At 41.4% G+C, this 23,163-nt stretch overlaps 1 protein-coding gene across 4 annotated transcripts in view; it reads right to left on the bottom strand.

Moving 5' to 3' along the window:
* FYN (FYN proto-oncogene, Src family tyrosine kinase) overlaps nucleotides 1-23,163 on the bottom strand; it is a 218,936-nt gene that overhangs the window by 131,426 nt on the left and 64,347 nt on the right. The window contains exon 1 of one of the 4 annotated variants that reach the window (XM_012438410.3): nucleotides 4,334-4,521. The exons of the other annotated variants lie outside the window; for them this stretch is intronic. The gene's annotated coding sequence lies outside the window, so the exon portion shown is untranslated. Of the gene's footprint in view, nucleotides 1-4,333; nucleotides 4,522-23,163 lie in introns of those variants that run through there. 4 annotated transcript variants of the gene reach the window in all.

Raw genomic sequence — 23,163 nt, 5'->3', positions numbered from 1 at the left:
TCACTGCAACCTCTGCCTCCCATGTTCAAGTAATTCTCCTGTCTCAGGCTCCCGAGTAGTTGGGATTACAGGTACCCACCACCAAATGTAGCTAATTTTTGTATTATCATTAGAGACGGGGTTTCACCATGTTAGCCAGGCTGATCTTGAACTCCTGACCTCAGGTGATCCACCTGCCTTGGCCTCCCAAAGTGCTGGGATTACAGGCGTGAGCCACTTCACCCAACCTCATTTCATATTATTATTACTATATTTCAACCTTAAGGCCGCAGGTACCCAGTTTATTTGGGGAAGAAATAAAATAACTAAATGCCATTGGAATAATCAGTTGACTATCAGGAAGAAAAAACAACGATTCTGCTTCTATGAGACTCATGAGAATGTAGTATACAGTTATAAAATCATGTCTCTCTTTTCTTACTGGTAATAAGTTCCTGTCATGTGATCACATGTATCACAAAAAAAGAAAATAAAACAAAAACTCTGTTTTTGTAGTGTACTTGAATTATTTCTGACTTGCCCTTTTAAATTAAGCTGTTCCTAAGATCCGCAATCCACAGTCTGCACAGAAACACTGCTTTGCTATGATACAAGCATGGCTGCTGGACAAGTCTAGCTCTCTTCCAACCAGATTACTACTCCCAAGTCCCTCCAAGTAGACATTCTGGAGTGGCTCTGGGGAAAGCCCATGAAATGCACACAGCATCACAATGCTGCCAAGATCAAGGTTAATAAAGATATGTGTAGAACCCCTTGAGTATAGGTTGGCTACACTATCAGAACCCCAGAACCTTGAGGCTGAATGGAATGTTGAAGAATATCTAATCTGATAGTTTTTAACCTATTCTTTAGTACCAGCGCTGTGTGTGTATGTCCATGCCAAATGTGTAACAATTATGCCAAAAAACATCCAGCTAGAATACCACATACCTGGAGAATCCATTATGATGGGAAACATTTTATTCTCAAAAAAAAAAAATTCTTTTCTTGTTATTGGTAGTTCTGAACCTTAGATACATACACACACACACACACGCACACGCACACACACACGCACTTTTGAAGGGCTCAACTTCAAAATATTAGATAAAAGTGCAACAGAACAGCTCTGGTTCAAGAGGGAAAGGACTCAAACTCCTACCACCATGGCCATCCTCCTGGCCTACCTGGTACTTCTGGGTACCTCTAAGGTCCTAAGAACACTGAAAATCCCAGATCAAATCTTCCACCCCTATCCAGTATCTGTCTTGTCTCAGCACCAATTCCATCCTACGTGCACATTCTCAATGTTGCAACACTGGTGACAAAGGGCATCGACCAGGGGTTCCCTACCAAAGACCTGTTTTATCCACCTGAGCACCCCACATTTTGAATCATCTCACTAACACTGTATTTTAAAGTAATAATTGATTTATTTTCCCAGCTCTGATTTGGAGTCAGTGAGATCTTGATTTGAATCTCAGTTCTGCTAAGCTTGGTAAACTTGGAAAAATTCCTCAATAATGTGAAGTAGTAAACCTGGTAGAAGCCTTCCTTCTCTCTCTGGGCTTTTTATTTCATCAACACAAATCTCCGTCAAAAGAATACCTAATGCCTAGGAATAAGTCCAACAAAAGATATGTAAGACTTTATGCTGAAAATGACAAAACATTATTGAGAGAAATTACAGAAGACCTAAATAGAGGGTTGTGCCCTGTACATGGGCTGGAAGTCTCAATATTTTTAAATGTCGATTCTCCTCACAATTGTGCCTTAACTGCACTGTAAATTTTTTTTTTTTAAAAAAACTAGGTTTCTGATGGAAATTGACAAGTGTATTCTAAAGTTTATAAGGAAATGCAAAGGGCCAAAAGTCAAGTTAATCCTGAACAAGAGGAACAGGGCTAGAAGACTTACTCTACCAGATATCAAGATTCATTATAGAGGAATAGCAACAGTGTGGCATTTGTGCAAGGATAGACAGACCAAGAGAACAAATAGAATGCCCAAAAATAGAGCTACACAGTCAACTAAAATGCAAAGGTGACACTGAAGTGATAAACATATAAAAGTATGTATAAATGGATAAAAATAAAAGTAATAAATGTTGGGTTCACTGGGTGGTACAGATTTAACTGTGTCCCCCCAAAAGATATGAAGTTCTAACCCCCAAGTACCTCAGCATGTGACTTATTTGGAAATAGGGTTGTTGCAGACGCAATTAGTTAAAATGAGTTACAGTGAATTAGTATGGACTCTGAATCCAATGACTGTCCTGAAAGGAAGAAAAAATCTAGACAGAAACATGTGGGGAACACGGCCATGTGGCCACAGAGACAGAGGTCAGAGCAATGCAGCTGCCAACAAAGGAATGCCAAGGATTCCTGGCCACCACCAGAAGCTGGGACGAGGCAAGGAAGGACTCCTCCCTAGAGCCTTCATCAGAGAGACCATGATCCTGGTCACACCTTGATTTTGTACTCCTAGCCCCCAGAACCATGAGAGAATGAATTTCTGTGGTTTCAAGCCATCCAGTTTGTGGCACATTGCTACAATAGGCTAGGAAATGAATATACTGGATATCCATATGAAAAAAAATGAATCTTAATTTCCACCTTACACCATGCAAAAATCAATTGTGGATGGAGAATAGAACTAAATGTGAAAGGCAAAATAATAAAGCTCTTCGAAGAAAACATAGAGAACACTTTCATATCTTATAATAGGTAAAGATTTTTCCTAAAATACAAAAAAGTGTTAACCATGAAGAAAAAATATGATAATGTGGACTATACTAAAATTAAAAATATCTTCATTAAATGACATCAACAGAATCAAAGGGAAGCCACTCAGTGGAGAACATAATTGCAATACATATATACAACAAATAACTCTAAAAGTCAATAAGAAAAAAAGCAGACAATCTAATAAAAAATAGACAAATACTTGAGAAGACAAAACAGAAAATTCAAATGGCCAATAAACATAAAAAGATGCTCTAGTTCAGCCATCAAATAAAGGCAAATTAAAACCACAACGCATTACCAATACACCTACAGAATTGGCTAAAATGATAAAGACTAAAATCATGAAGTACTGGTAAGGATATAGAGCAACTGTAGGCATGTCCATTTATAACTGGCAGTTTCAACTGAAAATACACATCCTGTGATCCCCGATGCTGCCATCCAGAGTCTATCCTACAGAAATGCTACATATGCTTTACCCACTGACATGACAAGAATGATCCTACCAGTACTATTTGTGATAGCCCCAAACTCGAAATAACTCAAAAGGCCACTTAAAAGAGAAGGGCTAAGTACATTTTGATATTGTTAAACAGTATTACGCAGCAATGAAAATGAACAAACTACAACTCATAACAACATAGATGAATCTCTCAAATATAATGTTATTCTTTTATGACACAAGAAAGTGCAAATTTTGCAATTTTATGGATAAAAGTTCATAATAGATAAAAGCAACCTTTCTTGTTAGAAGTCATGCTATTCGTTACCCTTGATGAAAACTGGGGTGTATAGGGACTGGATGGGGGCTTGAGGGTACTCCTAGTGCTTAAGTGACATTCTTTTTCCACTTGGCTGCTGGTTACAAAGGAGAGTTCACTTTGTGAAAATTCATTATCAGTGCACTTAACAATTTGTGCACTTTTCTGCATAAATGCTATATTTCAATTTAAAAACATCATCTCAGGGCTAACACAGTGAAACCAGAAACAAAACAGAGCTCTTATAAGTACTGAAAGCAAAAAAGCACAGCAATTTAATTTAAGCAAGATAATTTGAAAATTTGCTACACTAAAAGCTTAAAAGTGCCATTTCATTAAATTGTATTTTTTTATTCACTTAAGATGACTGTCAGGCCAAAGCTATTTTATTATTATATGTTAGGATGGCATGAAGCAAACAGTCTCAAAATAAAATAATTCAAATCATTTAAATTTTATTTTACTGATTTTTTAAAGTGAAATTTTAAAGTGAAATTCAAGCCCATCTTGTTTTTCATGTTAGTTAAAAACCATTTCCTGGGGCCTTGGTTTAATGTCTGTGCATCCCCAGATGGGAAAGCCCTTGGGATAAAGGGGTTTTCCTTCTGTAGTGTAAAGCAGGCACTCAACATTGCTCTTCCAGAGTCAGTCCATTAGATCAGTTCACTCCTGCCAATGGAAGCAACAACAGCTCAGCCTGCCTTTGTACCATCGCTGTGGATAAATGCATAATTTCCATCAGTCTGAAATACAAGAAATAACCATTTCCACCTTTGTGAATTTCTGCGGCTCTTTAGATCCCCCTCTGGAATACATATAGTCATGAGGTCTGGAGTCTTGACCCACCTGAGAGCAGTCAGTGTGACACAGAGGAAGACCCAGGCTGTCCCCGAGTCTTGTGGCAGCTTGACTTCTGCCTTCTGCTAGGTCCTCTCCTGCTTTTGGTCAGTCAATCCATTATCATTAGCCATGTGCTCCACACAGCTGCTCCACCTACCACTGAAATAAATCCCTTGGAGCATAGAAACTGTGTGGCCACACGCTGGCTTTCTCAGACATCTTTGTTCTCTTGGACCCTCTGGGAGGGGAGGAGATCTATTCAGGCACTGAGATGGACGTCCTGAGACTGCAGGTAGCCCCCACAGGAAGTGAGAGGCAGTCACACACATCTTGGCTTGCACTCTGGGTTGCGAAAGAAACCATGAGGGGACTGTGGAGGAGACCTCACTCATCCTCCAGGCTGCCCCTACCTGGGAGAACCTAGGGCAGGGCTCCTGCCACTGAGATGCTCTCCTTCATCCACCATGAGTACACCTGGGTCTTTCTTTGGTCACTCCGTTTCCCTGTATATTAGCTTCCCAAAGGAGAGCCCTCCTTAAATTCAAGCTCTGTTGTTTTTGCATAGATTCTTCGGTGACATATCTATTCCTAACTTCACCATCTTACAAACAATTGTGTGGGTCCTTTAAGAAGGTCCCCCCATCCCTAATTAGAGTTCTCTGGTAAGAAGATAACATTTGCTTTTTTTTTTTTTTTTTTTTTTTTTATTGCATTTTAGGTTTTGGGGTACATGTGAAAAACATGCAAGGTTGTTGCTTAGGTGCATACGTGGCAGTGTGATTTGCTGCCTTCCTCCCCTTCACCCATATCTGGCATTTCTCCCCATGCTATCCCTCCCCAATTCCCCACCCCCCCGCTGTCCCCCCCACTCCCCCACAACAGACCCCCATGTATAGTGCTCCCCTCCCTGTGTCCATGTGTTCTCCTTGTTCAACACCCGCCTATGAGTGAGAACATGTGGTGTTTGATTTTGTGTTCTTGTGTCAGTTTGCTGAGAATGATGGTTTCCAGGTTCATCCATGTCCCTACAAAGGACGCGAACTCCTCGTTTTTAATGGCTGCATAATATTCCATGGTGTATATGTGCCACATTTTTCCTGTCCAGTCTATCATCGATGGGCATTTGGAAAAAATGCTCATCATCACTGGCCATTAGAGAAATGCAAATCAAAACTACATTGAGATACCATCTCACACCAGTTAGAATGGCAATCATTAAAAAATCTGGAGACAACAGATGCTGGAGAGGATGTGGAGAAATAGGAACACTTTTACACTGTTGGTGGGAGTGTAAATTAGTTCAACCATTGTGGAAAACAGTGTGGCGATTCCTCAAGGACCTAGAAATAGAAATTCCATTTGACCCAGCAATCCCATTACTGGGCATATATCCAAAGGATTATAAATCGTTCTACTATAAGGACACATGCACACGAATGTTCATAGCAGCACAGTTTACAATAACATTTGCTTTTTACATAACTTTTAATCATGAGTGCCACAGAGATTTTCTTTCTGAAAATACAGAGGACTCACAAGGGACAAATAAGATAATAATCAGTTCAAAATTTACATGGACAGAGGAACACCACCCAGACCAATACCTTGAGAGCCTGCAGCCAGAAGACAGAGGCTCTACCAGCAAGGGCTGTGGTCAGCAACCCCCAGCCTGCGGATCAGATCTGGCCTGCTGCTTGCTTTTGTATAGTTCCTGAACTTAGAATGGTTTTTACATTTTTAAATGGTAAAAAAAAACAAAAGATTATTCCATCACACGTGGAGATTATACGACATTAAAATCTCAGTGTCCATAAGTAAAGCTTTTTGGAACACAGCCAGGCCTACTCATTTCCGTATTGTCTATGGCTGCTTTCACACTACAACAGCAGAATTGTCTTGATAGAGACCGTATGGCCTGCAAAGATGAAAACAGTCACTATCTGGCTTTTTACAGAAAATGTTTGCCAACCCTGGGCTAAGGTGCTATCTGTTTGCAGAAGGATGTCCACTCTGACTCTGACTGTTTTGTGCCTCTGAGGCTGTCTCCACAATAAGTCAAAGGCAAGTCCTAATGCTGGTTTCAATTTCACACTAACCGGGAAAACCAACACAACCCACTAAAGCAGTGCCTTTCAACCTGTGGTCCCCAGTCAATTCAATGGGTCACAAAATTTAACACAGTTGGTTGTGTCCAGCATTTACTGAAATAAAAGAGAAAACTATCAAAGGCATTGTTATAAACTGAATTGTATCCCTGCAAAATTCATGATTGAAACCCTAAGCCCCCAGCACACATCAGAATATGACTGCATTTGCAGACAGGCCTTTAAAGAGGTAACTAAGTTAAAATGAGGTCATATGGGTGGACCATAACTCAGTATGACTGATGTCCCTATAATAGGAGGAGATTAGGACACAGATACACACAGAGGAAAGACCATGTAAGGACAAAGGGAAAGAGAGAGGCCTCAGGAGAAACCAAACCCACTGATACTTTGATCTTGGACATCTAACTTCCAGAGCTGTGAGGAAATGAATTTCTGTTGTTGAAGCCACCCAGTCTATGCTACTTTGTTATGAAAGCCCTAGCAAATTAGTACAGGCCTCACACAGAGCATTATTTTTTACTCGCACATGTGCATGATAGACTTGTGATATTAAAATGTATTAAATTCTGTGTGTCACACCAAAATAAATGGAAGAACACTGTACCAGAGGGAGAGACATACATGCTTGGTAGCAAAATCACCAACAGAAGGATGTTCTAATTGAACCAAGACACAGAAAGAGAAAAGGGTATTGAACATACTAGGCACGTTGCATACTTTATTTCATTTTAGTCCTTACAGTAACCCCATACAATGGGTCTTCACCTGATAAAGTAACTAAAGCAACCAGAAGTAACCTACTGAGGTGGCAGAGGCAGATCTGACTCCGTAGCTTACACATTATTTCTCATGAGGTATCAATTCTGTTTCTATATTCCTGAGAGTAGGTTGAGATTGTAGTCTGACAATAAATAAGAGAAAAGATGTATAAATAATAATAGCTAACATTTACTAAATACTGTGTGCCAGGTTCTGGGCTAGGCTTTACATACACCCTGCTTTATCCTTATTAATAACCCAATGGCTTAGATTCTATCCCTATTTTTTCAGTTGTGGAAGAAATTATTTAACTTGCCTAAGACTACAAAACCGGTAAGTTGAAGACCCAGGATTAGAACCTTCATTAGTCTGACGTTTGAGCTAGAGCTCTTGACTGCCACAAACATTCCCTTCTAATTGTGTTTATTGCCAATCTAAGTACAGCCATGTGCCACATAATGACACTTCAGTCAATGACAGACCACATATATGATGACGAGGGTCCCCTAAGATTACAATGCTGGTATTTTTTACTGTGCTTCTTCAATGTATAGCTTTGTTTAGAAACACAAATATTTATCATTGTGTTATAATTACCTACAGTATTTAGTACAATAAAATGCTGTTCGGGTTTGTAACCAAGAGCAGTGGGCTATACCATGAGGACTAAGTCTGTAGTAGGTTATACCAGGTAGATGCACTAGATGATGTTCATACAATGACAAAATCACCTAACGACGCATTTCTCAGAATGTAACCCCGTTCTGAAGCAATGTGTGACTGTACACAACTGTTTGCTGGTAGTCTCCAATTGAAGAAAAAAATGCATACTTTTTATCATACATCTAGTAAATTAACTGAGCATATGTTATGTGCCAGGCCCTGTTCTGAGAGCTGGGGATCCTGCCATCATAGTGATGCCATGGATAAGAAATCTTAACAATGTAACCACACCATGCTGACTGAAATCCCCTCATGGGTAAAGGGAGTGGAAGGTAAGATTCAGGTGGGTTGAAGGCACAGTCCAGTGAAATTGCAGAAATTGTAGAAAACAGAAGATGCTGAGTCAGGATTACTAAACAGAAATTTTTAGCAATTTTATTTAATATCGTTTGTATCCAGGTTTACCTGTCATGTGGTCATGTCTTATCTGGAAGTTTCTCAATGGCAGGGGCTATATCATACTTTAAAACACCCACCTCAGTGCTTGGCATAGTACATAGTATTTTGAATTTACTATTTTTTCTGTAATGTTGTTTCCAAGAAAGATGTACAGAAGTTGCCCAGGGATTTTCAGATGTAATGGCAAGGGTCAGACAATCCTTAGAAAGTCTCAGTAGAGGAGGACAGATCATGCTGAATGGTATCAAGGTCATGAGCACAGAAATAAATGTTTAACTGAAACAGTTTTAGTGAAATCAAACGGGATACTAGTACAATGGCTAAGCAATCAGAATGAGTGATTGGTTACAAAAATGTGAGAAAAAAAATTAGGCTGAGTGAAAGGAAACCAGGGTGTGGAATATTAAGATTTTTAATGTATTTGTGGCAAATACATTTTTCCTAAGTTTTTGTGTTTTTTTTTTGCTTTTAATTTATAACTTTTTGTGTATAGAATTTTTGTATTTTCACTAAACCTAGTAATCCTTTCATCAAGAAATAACCAGAGAAGTGAGCAAATATTTTCATTCCAGAATGTTTACTACAGTATTATTTATAATATCAAATATGAGAATATTTAACTGCATAGTAATAGGATAGCGAATGGTTAGATAAATTAGTCTGCTCACACAATAGAAAACTTCAGTTATTCAATTACATTAGAAAATGATCACAATTTAACATTAAATGAAAGAAGCAAGGTGGTCAAAATAAAAGTTTTATGTATATACGATACACACACCATCCCCCAAAATGGCAAAATAAATACATCTTAACATTGCTATCTCAATATGACATGACTAAGAGATATTTTCATTTTCTTCTTTATAGCTTACCAAATTTTCTACAATGAAAATTTTAAAGTCAGGAAAAAATAAAATGTTCTTTAAATAAGTTTAAATCAAAGAGAAAGTATACACATAGTACCTCTACTGTGCATCTCTGATTTGCTGAAGACTTTAGTCACCAGAGGCCTCTAACTACACTGGCATATGTTGCAAATTCTGGTTAGGTTATTTTAAATAAATATATTTATATATTTCTAAACTCACCTGCAAAGAAATTTCAAAATAGATTCAGCAGTGGCCAAAGGCAGTCCCCAGGATGAGATAAGTTTTAGTGAATTCTTTGGCTTTGACAATACATTCATTTAATATTTACTGAGTACCCGTCATGCTCCCGGCACTCTGTTAGGTACCAGAGGGTCAAATTGGGTCCCTGGGAACAAATGACCCATCGAGTTGACAATTGTCTTACAGACCCTGATCCTTACAAGATGCAGTGGAAGTCTGAGCTGGGTAGTTAACTGTGCAGACCTGCTCTCAATTCTCCTACCTCATCTGGGCTCTGATCCTCCCTGGATGTGTGGCTCTGAAAAAGGCTGGCTTCACCTCTCTGGCTCCAGCTGCCTCATTTGTAAAACAAGGATAGTCCTGACCCAGTTCATGGCACTGTGGTGAAGAATAAGTGAAAAGCGTTCTGGGCTTGTTTTTATCTCTACAGTGCCAGATGGATTCTACATGTTAATAGCTACTGTTGTTTCCTTCCTTCAAAAATTGTATATTTACTCTTTAGGAAAAAATAAAGGGTCGGAAGTAAAGTTCAGTGATTAAAGGGATATTTCATATTTTTCTTCCTTGGAAATCCAGATTAACGATGACAGAAATGAATACCCATGTTTCCAACAACAGTCAAAAGTAAAGTGGAAGTGAAAGATCTTGAAATGTTCAGTAACCATTACAAGGACAAACCTAGGTGAGATGCTACCAGTCATTAGCGAAATAGTTCAACTATGATGAGTGCTTCAAAAATCTACTAAGATTTGCTTACAGTTTTTCCTCTCTACCTTTGAGGAAGGGGGATTCTAAAAAAGCAACATTCAAAAATAAACAAGTTTTTAAAAATTTAACATTTCTAAGAAAAGCCTCAAGGGCACAGGAAGGATGCCAACTGTATGTCCAAATCAGATGTAAATGTACAGATATCTCCTGTCTCTCTCCCAAACTCAACTCATTTCCCAAACATTGGGAACATTTATAAAAATCAGAAGATCAGGTGGAAAAAGAGGTGGGGAGAGAAGGGAAAAACACAGAGACATTAAAATGGGATGTGCTTAGTGAGATGTTTCCCCTTACTGGGTATTGAGGTGAGCTAATAACAAGTGTACCAATAAATGGACAGAGAAAGTGCAACTCTAACCCCTTTTTAATGTGCACTTTTTACGTGAAAAATGAAGGATATTTTCCCAGTTACGTACTATTCATTTCTGATATCTTCTGCTTCCTTGTGGTCCTTTCATCATAGTAAGGATTGGTAAATGGTATTAATAGGTTCAGACAGCTTCACAAATATCTGAACTAAAACCCCCTACCCCTAGGTTCTCTGTGTCATGATGTTGCCTGTCCAGAACCACTGAGGAAGGGCAGGGCACAAATGGCTCAGGTGAATAAACATCTCTACTATTCTCTGTGAGGCTGTCACTTGTACAATTCCCTTCTTACTGCACCCATACCTTCTCCATCCTTATGTGCAAGTCCCATAGCTGCTGGCTCCCCTGTGGAAATGTGCAGCAACAGCAGCTATGGGTGACATTTCCAGCCCTGGTTAAATATGGACAAACCTCGAAACTTCCAACCAGGGTGGGGCAGTCCTGTACAAATGGTAACTGGCAAGGTATATTCTATAGGACATGAGTGTGCTATGATATATTCAGCAATTGCTGTACTTTTTAAAAGGGAGTTGTAAAAATTATCTTTAAAATGTTTGTTGATGCCCTGTGGGAATGAGTCACTTTGTGAAGCAGGATCAAAATGGATCCTCTATTATGGGTTTCTGCTGGCTCTTTGATCCTAAACAACTTTATTAATGTTAATAGGAGTTATACACACATCAATGAGAGAATAAATTCCTTGGGTTTAGTGGAGCTTCAATTAATGATCTGTAATAAACAACGTAAAATGCTTTCTAATTTTCTTTCAAGTAATGACGCCCTACCCCAGAAGAGCTAGAAAATGAGGCACAGGTCTCAGCACACGGCAGGAAGGACTTGGGGGGAGGAGGAGGGGTTGGGAGAAACAAGGCTCTACAGCTGTGGGAGGCTCTGTGGGGCGAGTCCTCACAGCCACTCACAGGAGTGGGGCGGGAGGGATGGACACCACTTGCCAAAGGGAGAAGGGAGGAAAAGAAAATGCACAAAAAGTGAGCTGCATGCAGAAGGAATTTACTATAATCTAAAACAGGAACCACTGCAACCGTGCTTCCTAAATCTGTCACAGGCTCGTCCCATTTTTTCAGAGTTTAAGTTAATACTATTCACTGACTTACAAAAATACCCACTAGGATGAAAATGGGAATTTAAGTTCCAAGGATGATGCAGCAGAATTCCTAATGAACAGGTTATTTTGCAGTAACACAAAGCTCTGCCTCAAATGTCTGGAAACCCAGCTTTAGATTTAACCCTCTCCTGCCCATGCCTCCAGTTCAGTTCTCTCCTCAACTCTTCTCATGGGAAACCAAATGCCAGATTATTGATATCCTCGGAGGATAGCAGCCCGTGGGGGCTGCAGCAGAGACAAGGATAAATGACAAATGTCTAACTTCCATGATTTGAAAAAACAGAGCAAAATTTGAATCTGAAAGTCTCATCGCTATTTGCTCTTTCATACTTAGTCACCTTACACTTCCTTACATTTTATCCTGAAGCTTCACAGATAGTGGAAAGACCTTTGCCAACAAATCACAAGTCCACAACACTAAGGATTAGATGCACGGTGGCAGAAGGAAGAGGATGTGTATGCTTAGCTGCTGAGAGTCTAGTGTCATACCCGAGAGATCTGGAAACTCTGTATGCACCGTTGGTGATGCTGCAGGTGGCCAAGCAGACCTCGAACCACTGGCAGCAACGGGGTAGTATCTTGATCTCCTGGCTCAGTAGTCACTTCCCACACAGGAGATTTTAGAGCACTTCAGGTATAAGGGGGTATTGAATTTACATATTCCAAGGTAAACCACTGCCATCATCATCAAGGCAGAGCTCCATATGCTGTGTATATTTTATTTAGAATTAGGTGGCTTTTCAAGGGAGCTCCCCATTTTTCTTGTATCACCTGAACAAACATCTCTTCTGTTCGCTGTCTGTGAGGCTGTCACTTGTACAATTCCCTTCTTACTGCACCCATACCTTCTCCATCTTCGTTATGTACGAGTCCCATACATGCCAGCTCCCCTGTGGAAATGTGCAGGAATGGCAGTTACGGGTGACATTTTCAGTCCTGGTTAAATATGGACAAACCTCGCAACTTCCTTCCTCACCAGGAAGCAGAAAAAATGGCAATTCTTATGACATGTAGTTTCATTGAACAAATACATATATAGGGAGAGACATTTGTTGGCTAGGGAAAAGATGGGGTGGGTAACGCTGGAATATCAAAATTCAGCAGAACCAGCCACTTAGACCCATCAGGGAATACATCGTTCACTCTGAATTATCAGTAAACTGAGGAGTCTCTCCAGCGGTCCAGGCCCTACTAGAAAAACACGTGCCACTTACAAAAGTAGCAAGTGTATCCGAGACTGTGACAAATGAAAGAAGTGCCTGGGGTGTGCACTGTTTCTGTCTTACTCCTTCCTCTCACTTCCATTGGTATTAGACATACATATATATGGGTGTTCTGTGGACAACCCATATGTGAGCATTCTTTGAGAAAATGGCTTTGCCTCCATCTCAGCTCCCCACAATGCCTGGCACCAGGGGAAGGTCTCTGTGTAATGGATGAATAAACAAGGTACAAGACACTGGATAGGTAACAATGAAGGGAAGAGAGAGGCACCAGACACCATGTCAGCATTCAAAATGTTTGCAGCCTACTTGGCAGATAAGCAGTAACACATCCCACATTAACTAACAATTCGACACTGATATGGTTTGGAGCTGTGTGCCAGCCCAAATCTCATGTTGAATTGTAATCCCCGATACTGGAGGTGGGGCCTGGTGGGAGGTGATCGGATCATGGGGGCGGATTTCCCCTTTGGTGCTGTGCTCATGATAGTGAATGAGTTCTCATGAGATTTGGTTATTTAAAAGCATGTGGCACCTCCCCCACACTCTTCCTCTTGCTCTGGCCATGTGAAGTCCTGGCTCCCCGATGACTTCTGCTATGATTAAAATTTTCTGAGGCCACCCCAGAAGCTTAGCAGATGCCAACATCATGCTTCTTGTACAGCCTGTGGAACTCTGAGCCAATTAAACCTCTTTTCTTTATAAATTACCCAATTAGGTAATCCCTTTTTTTTTTTTTTTTTGAGATATAGTCTTGCTCTATCGCCCAGGCTGGGGAGGGCAGTGGTGCAACTTGTCTCACCGGAACCTCCACCTCCTGGGTTCAAGCGATTCTCCTGCCTCAGCCTCCCGAGTAGTTGGGATTACAGGTGCTCGCCACCACATCCAGCTAATTTTTGTATTTTTGGTAGAGATGGGGTTTCACCATGTTGGCCAGGTTGGTCTCAAACTCCTGACCTTAAGTGATCCACCTGCCTTGGCCTCCCAAAGTGCTGGTATTACAGGCGTGAGCCACTATGCCTGGTCCTAATTAGGTAATTTTTTACAGCAGTGTGAGAACACTCCTTCTGGCTTAAAAAAAAAAAATTCATTGGTTTTACAATGCAGCATCCTATTCCTGTGTGGGACAGAAACGCAGTAGAGCCACAGTCCACGTAACCACTAGTTACCAACATGGATGTAGAGTGGGTCTCTTAAACAAACTGGGTAAAAGTCCGAGATTTCTCAATCATACATGTTTTTCTTGGCTAGATAATTGTATAATCTGGGACAAGATGATGATCAGAATCCAGCCGAAGTTCTAAGGGAGAAAAATGGAAATCCAGCAGCCTAGCTGTTTTTCCACTTTTCTTTATTAAAAAGCCTCCACCTGCTTTGAAGACTGTTCACAGGATCCTCCATCTGCCTCAACACATCTGCTTCCCACTCACCCTCAAAGGCCACTTGGAGTTCCAAGGCCAAGCTGCTGCTTCCTCCCTTGAGCACTGTTTTTGGCTAATTGGTATTATTAATATTTTGGATATTCCAAATCAGGTAACTTTCAGGGGCACTCCTCTAAAGGTATTAATTCTATCATGTCAAATATTTGGGCTTTAATATAACCTTTTTATCTCTCTCCAATCATGCCACTTTTATGGCTTGATTCTGGAAGTAAGATTTTACCCCACAATCTCTCTTTTTTTTTTTTTAAGTCAACCACTAACATTAATAAATGTCTAAGAGGTTTTCTTATTCTCAAGCTACTCTGAATTGAGGACTGCAAATTATAAAACTGATCAGATCCCAGCCAGTTTCATTCATCATATATCCTTAGCTGTTAGTTTCACATTCTGTTTCATATTCTCCAATCTGTGAAGAGTCAAGTATAAATACTGTTAGCATCATGCAAGGAAGTAACCCACTTCACAGTGTTTTGAGCCAGTGACCCCTGGAGTATGGGGGTGCGGGGTAAATGGGGAAGGACCATAGAGATAAAAAGTAACACAGAAACCTGAATAACAGTGTCTTTGCTTATGGCTTTGACTGGCTAGCATTTAATACCATCATTCCTGAGATTAAAATGAAACAACTTGCCAAGGATAATTTCATTCTTGCAGCCAACAGTGCAAATGTAGAGTTTCCTGAAGAAATAATCTGTGGAAATGCACAGCTTCCCAAAGATGCCATGGTATGCTAATATGGAATATTTTGCTTTCCAAGGAAACACCAAAAAATATCCATCGTGTTAGGAATGGAGCAAACCACATGAAAAGAGAACAGGAAAAGCATCTTTTCTTCCAGAAATGACCTCTTCCCCTCAAAATAGTTTCCCACGTGCTAATTTACTGAGGGGATGAGACAGTGTGAATATAGCTACTAGCTGCACTTAAGTCTTCTTATCCTCAAACCCACAGTTTACATCAAAAGCTGCTAAAGTAAACCAAATAAACCAAAACAGAACATTTCATTACCGTGTATTTAGAGGCAGGAAGGGTCATCATAGCCCTGAAAATATAGGAGGGCCATGCTTAAGGATTCAGAAAAACAGGCTTAAAGAACAAAGTCAGGCTTAAAGAACACCCACATCCCCTGTTATCATAAAACCCTCAGTCCCCAGGGGAACTGGGGAACAGAGACCTAGGCTTCAGAAGCGGCACCCTCCTTTATTTGTTCTGGGCATTCCTTTCTTCCCAGGTGGATGCTGTAGAGATCCCCAGTAGCTCATAAGCAGATTACTGGGACTGTGGCTCTCCTTCGTCCCTGTCCCACACAGAAATAGGATGCTACATTGTAAAACCAATGAATTTTTTTTTTTAAACCAGAAGGAGGCAAAACTTTAGCTTTCTCTTTTATTCTACTGAGTAGCTGGATTTTGGAAACCAACATACCATGCCCTAAATTAAATTACATCCAATGCAATAAATGGCACAACCTGAATTTTTGGTCCCTAGTCTTTGTTCACTGGGGTGTAACACGTAATCCAGCCTCTTGGTAATGAGGGGCTACCTAGGCAGTACTTACATCAACAGAAAACAAGGGCTGTGACTCACAAGCAGTATGTGGTCCTTCCCACAAGTGGGTACTTAGCGTCGTGTGGAAACTTGGAGGCTTTAATAGGAATCTGCTAAGTCAGCACCATGTAATATAATGGGAAGAACTCAGTGAGGACTTAAGAAACCCTGATTCTGCTTTAGGCTTTGCTGGCCATTTCTCCTGTGATCTGAGGAGTCACATCACTTCCTTAGTCCTTAGCTTCTTTATCAAAGTAGACCAAGTAATTCTCACGTTTCTTCCAGGTCTCTCTGCCTTAACCCTAACCTAGAGGTTAACCTCCAGGAGTCCTTTTCAGCCTGCTTCAGCTTTTCTAACAGGCCTCCCCTTGATCTAGTGACCTATCTTCTACCCTAAGATAAATACCACATGGCTTGGCTTAAAGCGTGTTTGCAAGACAACTGTTTTTTTTTTTTTTTTTTGCGATGGAGTTTAGCTCTTGTTGCCCAGGCTGGAGTGCAATGGCGCAAACTCAGCTCATGGCAGCCTCCGCCTCCTGGGTTCAAGCAATTCTCCTGCTTCAGCCGCCCAGTAGCTAGGATTACAGGCATGCACCACCACGCCAGGCTAATTTTGCACTTTTAGTAGAGATGGGGTCTCTCCATGTTGGTCAGGCTGGTCTCAAACTCCCGATCTCAGTTGATCCTTTTGGAGGCCCACCCTGGCCTCCTGAAGTGCTGGGATTACAGGTGTGACCCACCACACCCGGCCCCAAAACAACTGTTTAGTCCTACAGCGCATTTTACATGTATGGCCAAGAAGCAGGAACACTATCTTTGAAGGCTTCTTTTCTACCAGCGAAGAGGCTGTCAACCACAATCCCTCTGAGCCTTGGCATTCCCATTACTAAAGTGTGACAGACAATATCTTTCTCACGGAGCTGTCAAATGTCAGGTCTAAGCCATTGTGAACACTACCAGATACAATTCATGATGTCTGGTAAGTGTGAACTTCAGATACACAACTTGGGACATACATTAAAAATTATACATTGTTTATCTGAGATACAGATTTAACTGGGTGTCCTATATTTTGCTGTTCGCTAAATCTGGCAACTCTACATGTTAGACGCTGCCGTTGTTGGTCTTAGGTACCAGGCTGCCTTACCAAACCAATCTTTACTTAGAATAAAACAAGGGCCCATGTGGTTCACGTTCCTTCTGCCCTCCTACACCAGCCCCTTTTCTGGTCCTCCTATTGGCTTCACATCATTACACATCCCACCTGGGTCCCCTCCTCCTGAGGCACCTGAATTGTCTACTGACCACCCTTCCAAGCACAGCCCCCTTCCCCTGGTTGAGCAAACTGATTGGATTAACTCATACACATGCATCACTGATCATTTAATGAGTCATCAGCCCCCTCTGAAACCAATGCTTTCTCTTTAAAGGTCATTTACAACCTCAAATTAAAATAACTGAATTCTAGGCCGTGTAAAAGTTGAAGTGGAAAAAAAAGTAGGCAATGGGGTGGGAGTAGCTGGTACCACTTAGGAACTGGCTCTCACAGCAGTTCCTCCAATGTATTTCTGCTTTTCCTAGCCTTTTCCTTTTCTTCTGGGCCCAGAACAGTTATTGGGACAGTAAGACCCTGTGGATAAAGGGAAAAAGGAAGGCGGAAGTGGGATGAGTGTACTAGGAAGCTGGGGTCTATGTGTAGCCTGGTTACCATGTTCTGCCCTCAGCCAGCAGCTGCCCTCTGGGAGTTCCACGCAGTTCCTAGGGTGCCCAAGCACTAGCATCTAATTTAGATTGTGGAAAACACAAAGCCTGAGTGAATTTTCTCCTTTTTAACCACCTTGTGTTCGGAGATGAAATACAATTGTACAAGCTTGTAATTCCTGGAACCTGAATGTTGGCCAATTATAACTCCACAGGCCATAAAGAACCATCTCCCTGTTTCCAGAGCAAATCAGTCCAGATGGCTCTGAAGTCTAAGCAGAAGAGGATGGGGTGGGATACACTTGCATCAGTATTACTCAAGCACCCCTAACTGGGTCAGTCACCCCTTCGGCCCAACTCTGCCCTCCTGGAAGGATCCCTGTTCCTAGGTTATTCTGTCCAAGATGACCCTTCACCTTCATGTCCACAACCCATCAGCTACCAGCATTTCACCAAACCACCAAAAGGAAAAGGCCTGAAATAAAGTAAATCACAAAATGTGGTAAACAGATAGTATACTATCCTTCTCAAGCAATTAGCCTCAGCAGAGTGACCCTCATGGGACCTTTGGGAGAGATGGAACTGCTGAGTATCCCAGCCCCCTATTCAAAGTGAGGTAAATTATTACCAACTGGGGACCAAGAAATTCTGTCTTCTAATTTTGCAAAACCCATTGCAGGGAGCTGGAGGCACCTGGGGTCTGCCCCGCTGAGTCAGCGGAATGCACCTTCCCATTTAGGTTCCTATCTTCTTAACTATGCCAAGACTAGGATGGGGAATGTTTTAGATGGTAGGAGTGGGAGTGGGAGGCAGCACGTAACACCCTGAGATCTCACACGCCCCAAGAGCTTCACATTCTTATTCAATCCTCCCAACAGCCTGGGAAGGAGACATGGGTCCACGCAGAATTTGAACTCATGTCTTTCAGACCCGGCGCTAATTGTCCTCCACACCCTATTTGTTTCATTCAGAGTGCTGAGCTCTGATTTCACATTTCGCTTGGAAGAATGGAATGTTGATGCCTCTTCCGGGTGTGCTCTGTGTGACAGGGACAGACTATGCATTTCATGGGCTTATAACAAGGGCTCTACTGAGGGATTTATTTTAACAGAGGACTTATTTATAACTTTTTTTTTTGTAGGAAAACAGTGTCTTGTATTTAGACAGTTACATTTCATATCTTGAGTTGTACTTTTGTAGTCTACAAGAATTTGTTTCTTAGCAGACGATGTTGAGGAACTCCATAGCAAGAGAGACACTGGGCTTTACTCCTGGATAATGGAAAATGGTCTCTTCAGAATCTTGTGCAGTGAGCCAGGGAAGTCTGGTCACTCCTGCTAATGGATCAGTCTACTGTTGTTAACAAAGAGTTAAAAGAGCAATTCTTCCCCTGTATCTGAAATTAGTTTGATTTCTTGACTTTGCATTATACTGTATTTTTTTAGGATATTTCTTTACAACCAGCAGGAGTTTCTCTTGATTACTCACTCACTTACCCCCAGGTAAGAGTGTCTGCAAGACAACTGTTTTGTTTTTTGTTTTTTGAGATGGAGTTTAGCTCTTGTTGCCCAGCCTGGAGTGCAATGGTGCATACTGAGCTCATGGCAGCCTCCGTCTCCTGGGTTCAAGTAATTCTCCTGCCTCAGCCGCCTGAGTAGCTAGGATTACGGGCATGCACTACCACGCCAGGCTAATTTTTCACTTTTAGTAGAGACGGGGTTTCTCCATGTTGGTCAGGCTGGTCTCAAACTCCCAATCTCATCTTTTATACCATCTCTTGTGATGGTATAAAAAAGCAGGGATTGGCCGGGCGCAGTGGCTCACGCCTGTAATCTCAGCACTTTGGGAGTCCGAGGTGGGTGGATCACGAGGTCAAGAGATCGAGATCATCCTGGTCAACATGGTGAAACCCCGCCTCTACTAAAAATACAAAAAAATTAGCTGGGCACGGTGGCGCGTGCCTGTAATCCCAGCTACTCAGGAGGCTGAGGCAGGAGAATTGCCTGAACCCAGGAGGCGGAGGTTGCGGTGAGCCGAGATCGCGCCATTGCACTCCAGCCTGGGTAACAAGAGCGAAACTCTGTCTCAAAAAAAAAAAAAAAAAAAAAAAAAAAAGCAGGGATCGAGTGCCCTTTAACTAGTCACCTGTTCAGAGGGCCACCCAGGCTGGGGTGCTATAAGTTATCAGATTCTGTGTCCAGTCAACTACAAATGGTTAATCATTGCAAGAGCCTTAGAGCCATCCTAAGTGTCTCCAAATGAGTAGGTTGAGAGGTCGGGGCCTGGAACCTGCATTTTCACAACCTGAAGCACCCTCAAGTTTGGGGACCACACTGGTACAGAACACCCTGCTATTAAAGCTGACGTTAGAGGTCAGTCCCTCTGGAACCACTCAGCTCTGCTGTGTTACAAAGGCACTGAAGCAGCACATCTGCAAACACACCTTCCATCCATCAGGGTACAAGCAAGAGATAGGTGGCACCCTCAAGTGATCACAAAGGGGCATTTACCAAGAAGTGAGCAGGGCACAAGGCCTAGTGCAGCCCCTTGGGCTAGTAGTGAGGGGGGAACAGGGTGGTTCTGTTATACCTCAAGGCTGAAGGGGCAGGGTGAGGAAGCAGACACCAGAACCTGGACAGAAACACTCACGGAGCTGCTGCCTGACAGAAGCAGTGACCACAATTTCAGGGCTGCAGCGAATCAAAAGTAGGGACCCCATTGTGGGTAGAGTATTTTGACCTACTTTTTCTCTCTCCCTCCAATCTCTGGGCACTCCCCTTGCTAAAGTCAACTAGAAACCAAAGGGAAAGGAACCCACTGAGGTCGTGCATAGAAGTCAGTTTTCTGGGGCACAGAGCAGAGTGGAGAGTGTTTGGATAAAGAGGAGAACAGCAAAGATGCCAGGTGCAATACCTCAAAAGAAAGCATATGAGGGAGTGTCAAACCCTTACTACCATCATCACACAGAACAGCAGCTGAAGGCTGTGCCACACCCACTCATGGTAACACCTGATGCTACAGCTAACTGCAGACTCCTACCAGCAGCTTTTGAAATGACACAGCTTTGTCCAGAGAAGTTGTTCAACAATAAATTCACAGATGTACTTATCAAATATTTATGGAGCACCTATTCCATGAAAGAAATGATACCTTACTTTAGCCATGTAGTGAAAGTCTCAATGTGTTTTATGCTAAACTTATATACATCTGGTTTTATAAAGCCCCCATTGCTTTTTTTCCTAAAAGAAACAAAAAATAAACATACTACAGAAAAGGAAAATATCTCAGATTTTTTAAGTGGAAAGATATTAAGCTTTAATTGCACATACTCACGGCCTATAGCAAAAGTGGCCTTTTAGAAATAAATACATGATTTTCCAGTTAGGTTTTACCTCTATTTTGGCAAACAAATATATAACGTGCTTTCAGGTGGTCTGAAAGAAATGTGTTGAAGAATGGCTTCATCCCGTCTTTCAACTTCCACACAACTAATGTCAGTTCCACTAAACTGAAGCAGTTCTCAGGAGGCATGATGCGTGACTGCCATTCTCTACTCTACAGTTACCTTCAGTGGGTAACCAATGAGAGACATTAAGGTTTCCCCATATCCATGTACACTTTTCATCAGCGTAAGTGAAGAATAAGCAAGAGTCTCTTGAGTTCTCTGGATTAGTCATGGTGCTTTGTGGCATGGGGAATGTTGTAAGCTCCTAGGGATATACCAGGTTATTTCAGAGGCACATGGCAGATGTTAGGTGGCACTAAACAACATCAAACCACAAAACAAGAACCTTATTTTCCAATATTTTTCAAGCACCAAAGTCTCAGCCAGATACTGGCCTGTCGGTGACACCCTCTAACATCTGCCAATCCCCCTCTTCACTGGGGAGGGGTGGCCTTAGACTTGGAGTCCTCAGGCATGGGCCTCTTATTTTCACTTACCGATTTTAATGGCTGTCATTTATATCAAAGGATATTGGTTTTCTACTTGAGTTGGTCATATAATTTTCTTTTGAAAATTTAGTTTAGTAGAAAAAATGAATTCAAGGGAAAATATTTATATATTTTCCCTTAAAAAGGTGGCACATACATATGGCAAAAATCATTAAGGTAGTATACAAATGACTAAAGTATGGAAACAACAGATGTAACACTAAGTACACCTCATGAGTCAGAAAAACCTAGGTTTTAGTTCTAACTGCCATCAAATAGGCAATAATGACTGATTTCCTTACTTTACAAAAAACAATTCTTTCAGTGAAGGTAGTAGCTCTCTGGTCAGATGGCTGCAGCTCAAAGAGAGTAATATAAATTCAGTGAAACTGCCTTGTAATCTGAATCTCATCTTGTTCATAATATGACAGAGACGACCATGATAAATGAATAAGCATTAAGGTTTGAAGATTTATATTACTAACCGGATGAAAATATGGGAATATACATTATGAAGGTAAGGTAAAAGGTGGTCTCCTTATCTGCTGGCATCAGTTCTAACAAGGGGGCCTTTGGCTGTCACTGGAATGGGAAAAGGAAAAACCTCTGATTCATGGAAGGCCTTCACTGAGAGTATCCCAGGGCCATCCAGGCAGAATTAAATTACAAACGCAATCAGTCCTGGGATGTGGATCCACTTGATGTTGGTCTGGTAAAAATACTGCATATTCTGCGGTACTGATCAGGGGAAACACTTTCAATAGTTACCTCCTGTGTGAACTGTAAATCTTTTAGACGTTTCAGTTCAGCCTTATTTCATCCCAAGTCACCCAAACCCACAAACTCTAACCCCTTGAAAAATTTACATTTATGTTCATGCTCCTTTCAAGTTAAGACCTCAGGAAGCATTAAAGCAACCAATGTATGCTGTCTTTTTTCTTCTTACATATACGAATGTGAAGCCCAGTGCCTGGGTGCACTCACACCCACTTCCACACATGCCTACATAGCTCTGCTCCCTGTGCCTCCCCGCAAACCCACCCCATGGGCGGAGCAGAAATGAATGCTGCTGTGGGTCCTTCCAAGAAGAGGTGTTTGAAACAAAGCATTCAGTCCTTCTGAACCCTTCCTTACACTCTCGCTTTGCTAAATCCCACATGTCAGCAGTCTTCACTTGGGAGCTAAGGTCCTTTTCCTATCCACTGTTGTTTACTTGTTTTAAAAATATTTCTACAATGCATCCATTGTTCTCCATTCACTATATAATTGTATAATACGTTGGCAAGCAACTGCTCCTCAATGAATAAAAGTGTGTTTTACTAAAGAATAATTGGAGCTGCTTGGCACGGGAGCCAACCTTGCCCAGCACCAGCTGATATATGTAGCAAACATGGCTGTCCTCTGCCTCTACCTTTGCTGAACATACAAGTAGTCAGTCACTGTTAACTCTGGGAGCTCAGTTTTAGGTACACAAGATACAGAAATGGTTTTTTATGTTGTATGATTTCATTTATGAATTTCTTTAGATTTACTAAGTTGATAGAATTACAGGAAACAGACTTTAATTTTACATAAGCCATCAAGTTTAGAGGAAACTTTCAAAAGGAAAGGTTTCGAACATGCCAT

The sequence above is a fragment of the Aotus nancymaae genome, unplaced genomic scaffold (assembly GCF_030222135.1).
Source record: "Aotus nancymaae isolate 86718 unplaced genomic scaffold, 86718_ANA_hifiasm-v0.15.2.pri h1tg000040l, whole genome shotgun sequence".
Lineage (NCBI taxonomy): Eukaryota > Metazoa > Chordata > Mammalia > Primates > Aotidae > Aotus > Aotus nancymaae.
This window is presented reverse-complemented; position numbering and strand designations above follow the sequence as displayed.